Here is a 12,053-nt window from a genome sequence, read left to right on the forward strand (position 1 = left end):
AAAAAGTCAACCGACACATAAAACACAAAATAAAGGGAGCGGAACACAAGATGGGGAGAGAGGGGGAAGGACACAAACACAACATTTGAGAGCAGGGACATCGAGAGAAATTTGGGAGGGGGAGGGCTTGGGGGGAGGTGGTAGAGGTTTCAAACATATCAACACTGCAAGGACTTCCAGGAAATAAGTTGGAATTTCCAAAAAAAAGTGTATCTGGGGTGAAAATTAGCGGGGGTAGAAAAGATCAAGGTTTTGGATGGGGGAAGATAAGAGATGGTGGTGAACAGCTGTTTTAAAGACCTGGAGGGAGGAGTGGGATTGAAGGGAGTGAGGGAGTTTGTTCCAGAGGCGGGAGAAAAGAGGAATGAAGGAGTGCAGGTGAGCAGAGAGCCTAGATTTTGGTAGTTTAACCATAAGAGGGTTGCTGGCAGATCTTGTGCGACCTGTAGGAATATTTGGGGGACAGAGCACAGAGAGAGCTGGGGGAGCAAGGCCGGAGAGGAGTCGGTAGAAGACAGAAAGACCACCAACCTGCCTACGGTGAGTGAGTGAAAGGCCCTCGGAGTTAGCTTCATCACAGGCGATTCCAATGATTCTGAAAGCTTTGGTTTCAACAGCGTGAAGCCGAGCTAGGTGTGAGACAGTAGCACTGGCCCAGAGGGGGGAACAGTATTCCATTGAGCTGCGGATGAAAGCCTCGTAGGTGGTGAGGAGCTCAGGTGTGCCAAGGAAGGACTTCGCACGACGGAGGATGCCCAGTCGGCGACTGGCTTTGAATGCCAGCTTGGAAATGTGGTTTTCCCAAGAAAGACCATGGCAGATAGTGAGACCCAAAAGCTTGAGCGACAGAACTTCTTGGAGAGGATTGTTGAGAAAGTAGATGGGAGGGTTTTCCAGACGGTCTTTTCGGAGAGACATAGTAAGAGTGTGGGATTTGTCAGGATTGAAAGACATGTTCCACTTGCTTGTTGAACAGTCTGTGATTTTGTCCAGGTCTGCAGCGAGTGAGGAGGCTGCAGACTGCCGATCTGAGGGATAAGGAATGGAGCGGCAGATAGTGGAGTTATCAGCAAAGAGATAGAGAGGATTTTCCAGAGAGTCGGAGAGATCATTGATGAAGACCAGAAATAGCACAGGGCCCAGAACACTACCTTGGGGAACTCCAGCCAGAACAGGAAAGAGAGATGAGAGAAATCCTTTCAGGGCCACACGTTGCCTACGACCAGAGAGGAAGTCCGCAAGCCATGAGTGGAGATTTCCATGGATACCATAGGAGGAGAGTTTGGTGGGCAGAGCTTGGTGCCAGACCGTATCGAAGGCATGTGATATGTCAAGGGAGACAGCTCTGATTTCCTGTTTGACATTGAGGACCTTCATCCATTGTGGAGACAGCAGAAGCAACATGTCCAGAGTAGAATGACCTGGTCTGAATCCAAATTGATGATCAGAGATCAAGCCATTGGAAAAGAGGAAGGATTTGATATCCGAAGCAATGATGGATTCCATGACTTTGCTGATAATTGGGAGCAGGCTGATTGGTCTGTAGTTGCAAGGATCTGTTTTTGCACCTTTTTGTGTAAAGCGGTAATGTTTGCTGATTTCCAAGAAGCTGGCAGATGACTGAGCAAAAGAGAGGGTGAAAAGAACAGAGAGAGGGTCAGATAGAGCGGCAGAGCAGGATTTTAGGACCTGTGGGCTGATGCCGTCTAGTCCAGTTGCAGAATCAGAGTCGAGGTTTGACAAAAACTTCTCCACCTTGTCAGGAGAGAAGGACACAGAGTCCAGGAGCAGTTGGGTTCGACTGGGAAAGGTGGGAACAGAGAGAGATGGGTTTGGGACACAAGATTTTGAGGCAAACACAGAGTTGAGGCATTCGGCTTTGTCACGTGCTGTCTCAAATGTGTAGCCATTTGAGGTAAGGGAGGGGATGGAGGGGGAACAAACACCAGAAACGGATTTGACCAGACGCTACCAGGATTTGGAGGAAGGAGACAGGTTTGAGAGTTCAATCTTGAGTGTGGAGAGATTGTGCTTCCTGGCACTCCTGAGGGTAGTGTGACGTGTTCCTCCCTGACCTCCTGGTCTCGGTATACCTCCGAACCCCGGGAGGAGCCACGGCAGAAAAAATATATTATTCCGTGTCGAAATCAATAAGGAAACCACACCAATGGTTCGAAACAAACCAATAATATATTAAAAACCACACAGGAAGAACATTACCAATAATGATAGCAAATGCAGACAATCAATATATCTTAGGATGGTACCACCACTCAGTCACATAACTCACTGCATTCCCAGTGACTGGAACCGAAACCCCTCAATGTCTCTATAACTCTCGAAGGCGAAGTTGATTCGCTCCAGCGATCGTTGGAACAATGTCCGATGAAGATCAATCGAGGCGTAGGCGGTCGAAGCGACACCGAAGTCACGTGGTCCAACACCCAGCAAACTCGCGGTAGAATGGAAAATCCCCAAAGACGCGCGCCGACGTACACGTTCGCCGCTCAATCAGCGAACCGCCGTGTAATCTTCAAACGCCGCTTTAGTGCACAGCCCTCCCCGGCAGACCACCGGAGGGTAAGACCAGCCGACACGACAAAAACCTTTTCCGATGAACGCAGCGCGCGGGGAAAAATGGCGGAAGGCTCTCACTCGAGCCGGAGCCTCTAGGCAAGGATTCTCCGGAACCTCAATGCCGATACCTGACTACGAGGTTCCTCGATACTCCGGCGATAACACCTATCGCACGAACTTCCTTTCAAGGTCACAAAGTTCACTCGCGACGTTCGCTCGACCACGCCCGTAACGGAGCTTCGACACGCGTCTTCCCCGACCTTTGCCTCACGACCTCTTCTTCTTCGCTTGACGTCTTCCGGTGCACGATCCGATTTCCTGTTTCATTTTTACCATGAGCGCTTTTGACCTTTTAATCACAATAACCATTTCCTTTAAACAACAATAATCACCGTTTCCTTCCAACCCCGATAAGAATAATAATACCTAACCAGAAATGTTTCACGTGGATGAAAACCGCCACCACGGAAGGGCCGAATCCGTAACAGTAGACACACACTTGTTCCGAGCTTGGTGGAACCACTTTTCGCACTTGTGTTAGTGTTGAAAACCCACTTTTCGCACATGTGTTAGTGAAGGAAACCACTTTTCACACTTGTGTTAGTGTTGAAAACCCACTTTTCGCACTGGTGTTGGTGAAGGAAACCACTTTTCGCACTTGTGTTAGTGTTGAAAATCCACTTTTCGCACATGTGTATACCACGGAGGGTAAGACCAGCCGACACGACAAAAACCTTTTCCGATGAACGCAGCGCGCGGGGAAAAATGGCGGACGGCTCTCGCTCGAGCCGGAGCCTCTAGGCAAGGATTCTCCGGAACCTCAATGCCGATACCTGACTACGAGGTTCCTCAATACTCCGGCGATAACACCTAAGCACTGTGAGACACTTTCGCACTGTGAGACAAGTTGAGACCATTTGTCTCACTTGTGTTGGTGTTGCAAAACCACTTTTGCACTTGTATTAGTGTGGAAAAACCACTTTTCGCACTTGTGTTAGTGTTGAAAAACCACTTTTCGCACTTGTGTTAGTGTTGAAAAACCACTTTCCGCACTTGTGCTGGTGTTTAAAACCACTTTCCACACTTGAGCTGGCATTGAAAACCACTTTTTGCACTTGTGTTATTGTTGCAAAACCATTTGTCTCACTTGTGTTGGTGTTGCAAAACCACTCTTACACTTGCATTTGTGTTGCAAAACCACTATTCACACTTGTGTTATTGTTGCAAAACCATTTCTCACTTGTGTTGGTGTTGCAAAACCACTTTTACACTTGCATTTGTGTTGCAAAACCACTTTTCACACTTGTGTTTGTGTTGCAAAACCACTTTTTGCACTTGTGTTAGTGTTGCAAAACCACTTTTACACTTGTGTTTGTGTTGCAAAACCACTTTTAGCACTTGTGTTAGTGTTGCAAAACCACTTTTAGCACTTGTGTTAGTGTTGCAAAACCACTTTTCTCACTAGTGCTGGCATTGAAAACCACTTTTTGCACTTGTGTAAGTGTTGCAAAACCATTTTTTGCACTTGTGTTAGTGTTGCAAAACCACTTTTACACTTGCGTTTGTGTTGCAAAACCACTTTTCGCACTTGTGTTTGTGTTGCAAAACCACTTTCCACACTTGTGCTGGCATTGAAAACCACTTTTCGCACTTGTGTTTGTGTTGCAAAACCACTTTTTGCACTTGTGTTAGTGTTGCAAAACCACTTTTCACACTTGTGATGGCATTGAAAATCACTTTTTGCACTTGTGTTAGTGTTGAAAAACCACTTTTTCCACTTGTGTTAGTGTTGAAAAACCACTTTTCGCACTCGTGTTGGTGCAGGCAACCACTTTTGCACTTGTATTAGTGTGGAAAAACCACTTTTCGCACTTGTGTTAGTGTTGAAAAACCACTTTTCGCACTTGTGATAGTGTTGAAAACCCACTTTTCGCACATGTTAGTGAAGGAAACCACTTTTCGCACTTGTGTTGGTGCAGGAAACCACTTTTGCACTTGTGTTAGTGTTGAAAAACTAGTTTTCGCACTTGTGATAGTGTTGAAAAACCACTTTTCACACTTGTGTTAGTGTTGAAAAACCACTTTTCGCACTTGTGTTGGTGCAGGAAACCACTTTTGCACTTGTATTAGTGTGGAAAAACCACTTTTCGCACTTGTGTTAGTGTTGAAAAACCACTTTTCGCACTTGTGTTGGTGCAGTAAACCACTTTTGCACTTGTATTAGTGTGGAAAAACCACTTTTCGCACTTGTGTTAGTGTTGAAAAACAACTTTTCGCACTTGTGTTAGTGTTGAAAAACCACTTTTCGCACTTGTGATAGTGTTGAAAAACCACTTTTCGCACTTGTGTTTGTGTTGAAAAAGCACTTTTCGCACTTGTGTTGGTGCAGGAAACCACTTTTCACACTTGTGTTAGTGTTGAAAAACCACTTTTCGCACTTGTGTTAGTGTTGAAAAACTACTTTTCGCACTTGTGCTGGCATTGAAAACCATTTTTTGCACTTGTGTTAGTGTTGCAAAACCACTTTTACACTTGTGTTTGTGTTGCAAAACCACTTTTCGCACTTGTGTTTGTGTTGCAAAACCACTTTTCGCACTTGTGTTAGTGTTGCAAAACCACTTTTTGCACTTGTGTTAGTGTTGCAAAACCACTTTTCTCACTTGTGCTTGTGTTGCAGAACCACTTTTCTCACTTGTGCTTGCATTGAAAACCACTTTTTGCACTTGTGTTAGTGTTGCAAAACCACTTTCCACACTTCTGCTGGCATTGAAAACCACTTTTTGCACTTCTGTTAGTGTTGCAAAACCACTTTCCACACTTGTGCTGGCATTGAAAACCACTTTTCGCACTTGTGTTTGTGTTGCAAAACCACTTTTTGCACTTGTGTTATTGTTGCAAAACCATTTGTCTCACTTGTGTTGGTGTTGCAAAACCACTCTTACACTTGCATTTGTGTTGCAAAACCACTTTTCACACTTGTGTTATTGTTGCAAAACCATTTGTCTCACTTGTGTTGGTGTTGCAAAACCACATTTACACTTGCATTTGTGTTGCAAAACCACTTTTCACACTTGTGTTGGTGCAGGAAACCACTTTTCGCACTTGTGTTTGTGTTGCAAAACCACTTTTTGCACTTGTGTTATTGTTGCAAAACCATTTGTCTCACTTGTGTTGGTGTTGCAAAACCACATTTACACTTGCATTTGTGTTGCAAAACCACTTTTCACACTTGTGTTGGTGCAGGAAACCACTTTTGCACTTGTGTTAGTGTTGCAAAACCACTTTTTCCACTTGTGTTAGTGTTGTAAAACCACATTTCACACTTGAGCTTGTGTTGCAGAACCACTTTTCTCACTTGTGCTGGCATTGAAAACCACTTTTTGCACTTGTGTTAGTGTTGCAAAACCACTTTCCACACTTCTGCTGGCATTGAAAACCACTTTTTGCACTTGTGTTAGTGTTGCAAAACCACTATCCACACTTGTGCTGGCATTGAAAACCACTTTTCGCACTTGTGTTTGTGTTGCAAAACCACTTTTTGCACTTGTGTTAGTGTTGCAAAACCACTTTTCGCACTTGTGTTAGTGTTGAAAAACCACTTTTCGCACTTGTGTTAGTGTTGAACACCCACTTTTCGCACATGTGTTAGTGAAGGAAACCACTTTTCACACTTGTGTTAGTGTTGAAAACCCACTTTTCGCACTGGTGTTGGTGAAGGAAACCACTTTTCGCACTTGTGATAGTGTTGAAAATCCACTTTTCGCACATGTGTATACCACGGAGGGTAAGACCAGCCGACATGACAAAAACCTTTTCCGATGAACGCAGCGCGCGGGGAAAAATGGCGTACGGCTCTCACTCGAGCCGGAGCCTCTAGGCAAGGATTCTCCGGAACCTCAATGCCGATACCTGACTACGAGGTTCCTCAATACTCCGGCGATAACACCTAAGCACTGTGAGACACTTTCGCACTGTGAGACAAGTGAGACCATTTGTCTCACTTGTGTTGGTGTTGCAAAACCACTTTTGCACTTGTATTAGTGTGGAAAAAACACTTTTCGCACTTGTGTTAGTGTTGAAAAACCACTTTTCGCACTTGTGTTAGTGTTGAAAAACCACTTTCCGCACTTGTGCTGGTGTTTAAAACCACTTTCCACACTTGAGCTGGCATTGAAAACCACTTTTCACACTTGTGTTGGTGCAGGAAACCACTTTTGCACTTGTGTTATTGTTGCAAAACCATTTGTCTCACTTGTGTTGGTGTTGCAAAACCACTCTTACACTTGCATTTGTGTTGCAAAACCACTATTCACACTTGTGTTATTGTTGCAAAACCATTTGTCTCACTTGTGTTGGTGTTGCAAAACCACTTTTACACTTGCATTTGTGTTGCAAAACCACTTTTCACACTTGTGTTTGTGTTGCAAAACCACTTTTTGCACTTGTGTTAGTGTTGCAAAACCACTTTTACACTTGTGTTTGTGTTGCAAAACCACTTTTAGCACTTGTGTTAGTGTTGCAAAACCACTTTTAGCACTTGTGTTAGTGTTGCAAAACCACTTTTCTCACTAGTGCTGGCATTGAAAACCACTTTTTGCACTTGTGTAAGTGTTGCAAAACCATTTTTTGCACTTGTGTTAGTGTTGCAAAACCACTTTTACACTTGCGTTTGTGTTGCAAAACCACTTTTCGCACTTGTGTTTGTGTTGCAAAACCACTTTCCACACTTGTGCTGGCATTGAAAACCACTTTTCGCACTTGTGTTTGTGTTGCAAAACCACTTTTTGCACTTGTGTTAGTGTTGCAAAACCACTTTTCACACTTGTGATGGCATTGAAAATCACTTTTTGCACTTGTGTTAGTGTTGAAAAACCACTTTTTCCACTTGTGTTAGTGTTGAAAAACCACTTTTCGCACTCGTGTTGGTGCAGGCAACCACTTTTGCACTTGTATTAGTGTGGAAAAACCACTTTTCGCACTTGTGTTAGTGTTGAAAAACCACTTTTCGCACTTGTGATAGTGTTGAAAACCCACTTTTCGCACATGTTAGTGAAGGAAACCACTTTTCGCACTTGTGTTGGTGCAGGAAACCACTTTTGCACTTGTGTTAGTGTTGAAAAACCAGTTTTCGCACTTGTGATAGTGTTGAAAAACCACTTTTCGCACTTGTGTTGGTGCAGGAAACCACTTTTGCACTTGTGTTGGTGCAGGAAATCACTTTTGCACTTGTATTAGTGTGGAAAAAACACTTTTTGCACTTGTGATAGTGTTGAAAAACCACTTTTCGCACTTGTGTTAGTGTTGAAAAACCACTTTTCGCACTTGTGTTGGTGCAGGAAACCACTTTTGCACTTGTATTAGTGTGGAAAAACCACTTTTCGCACTTGTGTTAGTGTTGAAAAACAACTTTTCGCACTTGTGTTAGTGTTGAAAAACCACTTTTCGCACTTGTGTTGGTGCAGGAAACCACTTTTGCACTTGTATTAGTGTGGAAAAAACACTTTTCGCACTTGTGATAGTGTTGAAAAACCACTTTTCGCACTTGTGTTTGTGTTGAAAAAGCACTTTTCGCACTTGTGTTGGTGCAGGAAACCACTTTTCACACTTGTGTTAGTGTTGAAAAACCACTTTTCGCACTTGTGTTAGTGTTGAAAAACCACTTTTCGCACTTGTGCTGGCATTGAAAACCATTTTTTGCACTTGTGTTAGTGTTGCAAAACCACTTTTACACTTGTGTTTGTGTTGCAAAACCACTTTTCGCACTTGTGTTTGTGTTGAAAAAGCACTTTTCGCACTTGTGTTGGTGCAGGAAATCACTTTTGCACTTGTATTAGTGTGGAAAAAACACTTTTTGCACTTGTGATAGTGTTGAAAAACCACTTTTCGCACTTGTGTTAGTGTTGAAAAACCACTTTTCGCACTTGTGTTGGTGCAGGAAACCACTTTTGCACTTGTATTAGTGTGGAAAACCACTTTTCGCACTTGTGTTAGTGTTGAAAAACAACTTTTCGCACTTGTGTTAGTGTTGAAAAACCACTTTTCGCACTTGTGTTGGTGCAGGAAACCACTTTTGCACTTGTATTAGTGTGGAAAAACCACTTTTCGCACTTGTGCTGGCATTGAAAACCATTTTTTGCACTTGTGTTAGTGTTGCAAAACCACTTTTACACTTGTGTTTGTGTTGCAAAACCACTTTTCGCACTTGTGTTAGTGTTGCAAAACCACTTTTTGCACTTGTGTTAGTGTTGCAAAACCACTTTTCTCACTTGTGCTTGTGTTGCAGAACCACTTTTCTCACTTGTGCTTGCATTGAAAACCACTTTTTGCACTTGTGTTAGTGTTGCAAAACCACTTTCCACACTTCTGCTGGCATTGAAAACCACTTTTTGCACTTGTGTTAGTGTTGAAAAACCACTTTTCGCACTTGTGTTGGTGCAGGAAACCACTTTTGGACTTGTATTAGTGTGGAAAAAACACTTTTCGCACTTGTGATAGTGTTGAAAAACCACTTTTCGCACTTGTGTTAGTGTTGAAAAACCACTTTTCGCACTTGTGTTGGTGCAGGAAACCACTTTTCACACGTGTTAGTGTTGAAAAACCACTTTTCGCACTTGTGTTAGTGTTGAAAAACCACTTTTCGCACTTGTGTTAGTGTTGCAAAACCACTTTTCTCACTTGTGCTGGCATTGAAAACCACTTTTTGCACTTGTGTTAGTGTTGCAAAACCACTTTTACACTTGTGTTTGTGTTGCAAAACCACTTTTTGCACTTGTGTTCGTGTTGCAAAACCACTTTTTGCACTTGTGTTAGTGTTGTAAAACCACTTTTCACACTTGTGCTGGCATTGAAAACCACTTTTTGCACTTGTGTTAGTGTTGCAAAACCACTTTCCACACTTCTGCTGGCATTGAAAACCACTTTTTGCACTTGTGTTAGTGTTGCAAAACCACTTTTTCCACTTGTGTTAGTGTTGTAAAACCACTTTTCACACTTGAGCTTGTGTTGCAGAACCACTTTTCTCACTTGTGCTGGCATTGAAAACCACTTTTTGCACTTGTGTTAGTGTTGCAAAACCACTTTCCACACTTCTGCTGGCATTGAAAACCACTTTTTGCACTTGTGTTAGTGTTGCAAAACCACTTTCCACACTTGTGCTGGCATTGAAAACCACTTTTTGCACTTGTGTTTGTGTTGCAAAACCACTTTTCACACTTGTGCTGGCATTGAAAACCACTTTTTGCACTTGTGTTAGTGTTGAAAAACCACTTTTTCCACTTGTGTTAGTGTTGCAAAACCACTTTTCGCACTTGTGTTTGTGTTGCAAAACCACTTTTCGCACTTGTGTTAGTGTTGCAAAACCACTTTTTGCACTTCGCACTTGTGTTGGTGCAGGAAACCACTTTTGCACTTGTATTAGTGTGGAAAAACCACTTTTCGCACTTGTTAGTGTTGAAAACCACTTTTCGCACTTGTGTTAGTGTTGAAAAAACCACTTTTCGCACTTGTGTTAGTGTTGAAAACCCACTTTTCGCACATGTGTTAGTGAAGGAAACCACTTTTCGCACTTGTGTTAGTGTTGAAAACCCATTTTTTGCACTGGTGTTGGTGAAGGAAACCACTTTTTGCACTTGTGTTAGTGTTGAAAATCCACTTTTCGCACATGTGTTAGTGAAGGAAACCACTTTTGCACTTGTATTAGTGTGGAAAAAACCACTTTTCGCACTTGTGTTAGTGTTGAAAAAGCACTTTTCGCACTTGTGTTAGTGTTGAAAAACCACTTTCCGCACTTGTGCTGGTGTTTAAAACCACTTTCCACACTTGAGCTGGCATTGAAAACCACTTTTTGCACTTGTGTTATTGTTGCAAAACCATTTGTCTCACTTGTGTTGGTGTTGCAAAACCACTCTTACACTTGCATTTGTGTTGCAAAACCACTTTTCACACTTGTGTTGGTGCAGGAAACCACTTTTGCACTTGTATTAGTGTGGAAAAAACACTTTTTGCACTTGTGTTAGTGTTGAAAAACCACTTTTCGCACTTGTGTTAGTGTTGAAAAACCACTTTTCGCAATTGTGTTAGTGTTGAAAAACCACTTTTCGCACCTGTGTTAGTGTTGAAAACCACTTTTCGCACTTGTGTTGGTGCAGGAAACCACTTTTGCACTTGTATTAGTGTGGAAAAAACACTTTTTGCACTTGTGATAGTGTTGAAAAACCACTTTTCGCACTTGTGTTAGTGTTGAAAAAACCACTTTTCGCACTTGTGTTAGTGTTGAAAATCCACTTTTCGCACATGTGTTAGTGAAGGAAACCACTTTTCGCACTTGTGTTAGTGTTGAAAACCCACTTTTCGCACTGGTGTTGGTGAAGGAAACCACTTTTCGCACTTGTTGTTAGTGTTGAAAATCCACTTTTCGCACATGTGTTAGTGAAGGAAACCACTTTTGCACTTGTATTAGTGCGGAAAAACCACTTTTCGCACTTGTGTTAGTGTTGAAAAACCACTTTTCGCACTTGTGTTAGTGTTGAAAAACCACTTTCAGCACTTGTGCTGGTGTTTAAAACCACTTTCCACACTTGAGCTGGCATTGAAAACCACTTTTTGCACTTGTGTTATTGTTGCAAAACCATTTGTCTCACTTGTGTTGGTGTTGCAAAACCACTCTTACACTTGCATTTGTGTTGCAAAACCACTTTTCACACTTGTCTTATTGTTGCAAAACCATTTGTCTCACTTGTGTTGGTGTTGCAAAACCACTTTTACACTTGCATTTGTGTTGCAAAACCACTTTCCACACTTGAGCTGGCATTGAAAACCACTTTTTGCACTTGTCTTATTGTTGCAAAACCATTTGTCTCACTTGTGTTTGTGTTGCAAAACCACTTTTTGCACCTGTGTTAGTGTTGCAAAACCACTTTTTGCACTTGTGTGAGTGTTCCAAAACCACTTTTCTCACTAGTGCTGGCATTGAAAACCACTTTTTGCACTTGTGTAAGTGTTGCAAAACCACTTTTTGCACTTGTGTTAGTGTTGCAAAACCACTTTTACACTTGTGTTTGTGTTGCAAAACCACTTTTCGCACTTGTGTTAGTGTTGCAAAACCACTTTCCACACTTGTGCTGGCATTGAAAACCACTTTTTGCACTTGTGTTAGTGTTGCAAAACCACTTTTACACTTGTGTTTGTGTTGCAAAACCACTTTTTGCACTTGTGTTCGTGTTGCAAAACCACTTTTTGCACTTGTGTTAGTGTTGCAAAACCACTTTTCTCACTTGTGCTGGCATTGAAAACCACTTTTTGCACTTGTGTTAGTGTTGCAAAACCACTTTTTCCACTTGTGTTAGTGTTGTAAAACCACTTTTCACACTTGTGTTAGTGTTGTAAAACCACTTTTCACACTTGAGCTTGTGTTGCAGAACCACTTTTCTCACTTGTGCTGGCATTGAAAACCACTTTTGCACTTGTGTTAGTGTTGC

Source organism: Myxine glutinosa, chromosome 3 (assembly GCF_964187855.1).
Source record: "Myxine glutinosa chromosome 3, kmMyxGlut1.1, whole genome shotgun sequence".
Lineage (NCBI taxonomy): Eukaryota > Metazoa > Chordata > Myxini > Myxiniformes > Myxinidae > Myxine > Myxine glutinosa.